Raw genomic sequence first — 2,224 nt, 5'->3', positions numbered from 1 at the left:
GAGGAAGACTCTGTCTCAGAAAAAAAAAAGAAGAAGAAGAAGAAAAGAAATCATTATTTTGAGATTTTTCTAGAGAGAATTCATGGAGTTTACCAAAGGAATTTCATAGGGCCTTAAAAATAATATAACAGTTTCAGTGGTTTTGGACTTTCCTTTGGCAAAGTTTATGACAGTGACAGACTCCCATCCATTTGCATTTTTCAATGTTGGCATTTTAAGCAAGACCATCCCAGTTGGAGATTCGCTTGTTCTAACACCTACAAATTTACTGAAGTAGTGCTCAAATTTGTTTTCACATTATTTTGAAATGTATTAGCATCATTTTCAATACTGGTTTTACACCTGATGAGCCACTTATGAATCACTGCTCCATATTTGTGATTTGCGAATATGAGATGCACGGAGGAAAGAAAGGAAAACTCCAATTTAATGAACAGAAACAACCGAAATAATGTGAAACTCTGTTAGCGAGGACAAGCCACAGACTGATAGCTGAGATGGCCTGAACAACAGTTCTTGTAGCTAAGTGATTTTAAGACTATCTGGGATTTCTTTGAAAAGTCTCATTTTACATTGCAAATTTGAACGTATATAAACCACTTCTTTCATGTATTTCGTTCTTCGAAATTGCTCAGCAGCCTGTGGAGTCACTGATAGACCACCAAGGGTGTCAGCAACCAACATTAAGGAACACAGCTCCGGGCCAAAGTAAGCAGCTGCCTGGCACCAGAACTCTCTAACTCCTGCTCTGCTGTGAAGGCTGGAGCCCCCTTGGCAACACCAGCCCACTTTTCCAGCAGGTACTAAAGGCTCTATGCAAGTCCTTCCAAGCATCAGTCAAGAAGCAAGAACCTATTCTCTCAAAAGAAGCCAGACCTCAGCCAGATTCAGGGGAATGGACTATGAGCCAGGATGACCCCACTCTCTGAGAGACTTCAATCTCTCTGAACTTCAGTTCCCTTCTGTAGAAAATGCAGATCATAATGTCTCCCTAATAGGACTGTTGGGAGGAATAGACTAATTGAGATGTCAACTATCATACACCAAATACAGAGACTGGCACACACCATGGACTTTGGAATTAGTAGTTGTAACTATCTTCTATTTTTTTATGTCCCCATAGTATTTAGAAAGATGCAATATCAAAGGCTGGAACCCTTAACCCCACAGTAATGAACTTACACTTGGTAATTCCAACCCACAGGGGTAGAGGAAATATTTAAATAGGAAGTCCAGAGGCTGGGCGCAGTGGTTCATGCCTGTAATCCTAGCACTTTGGGAGGCCGAGGCTGGCGGATTGCTTCAGTCCAGGAGTATGAGACAAGCCTGGGCAACATGGTGAAACCCTGTCTCTATAAAAGATACAAAAAAAAAAAAAAAAAAAAAGCCAGATGTGGTGATGTGTGCCTGTAGTCCCAGTTATTTGTGGGGCTGAGGTGGGAGGATCGCTTGAACCTGGGAGGCAGAGGTTGCAGTGATCTGAGATGGCACCGCTGCACTCCAGCCTGGGTGACAAAGCAAGACCCTGTCTCAAATAAATAGCCTCCAGAAACAATATGTAGAAGGCTGAGAAATGGTAGAGGCTCATAGGCCACCCAACACAGAGCTCAAAGCAGTGCTTTCATCCTCCTTCAGCCTCAGAGTGAAGTTTCACCATCACAAAAAAGGGTGACCACATGAGGACTCATTTGTATGTGATACACCGATATGGACAATCAACCCTTCTTTTTTCTTTCTTAGAGATGAGGTCTTGCTCTGTCGCCCAGACTGGGGTGCAATGGCATGATCATAGCTCACTATAGCCTCCAATTCCTGGCCTCTAGCAATCCTCCTGCCTCAGTCTCCCAAGTGGCTGGTACTATAGGCCCTGATCCTGCTTAAGGATTCTGTGTTTGTATTTCTCTGTTGCTGATCATTTATGGTGCTGACTAGGTTCATGAGTGAAGGGGAGTGTCAATGGGGAAGAAGGGAAAAGATAGAAAAACATCTGGAAGGCAGGAAGAAGGCTGGAGGTGGGAGGAGATATGGGGAATTGAAGAGAGTCATTGTGGACTGGGAATTTTGTGGGTAGATACGAACAAAGCTGTGACAGTTGCCTTGAAATTGCGGACTTCAGGGATTTGGATGGATAAAACAGATTTCTAGGAAATGTTGCTGCTGCGTGTTATGCAATTTAATGTCTCTTTTTTGGGGTTTGGACTTATGTTTCTTTCGGACGTGGCAT

This window comes from Rhinopithecus bieti, unplaced genomic scaffold, assembly GCF_001698545.2.
Source record: "Rhinopithecus bieti isolate Rb0 unplaced genomic scaffold, ASM169854v2 scaffold_73682, whole genome shotgun sequence".
NCBI classification, from domain to species: Eukaryota; Metazoa; Chordata; class Mammalia; order Primates; family Cercopithecidae; genus Rhinopithecus; species Rhinopithecus bieti.
This window is presented reverse-complemented; position numbering follows the sequence as displayed.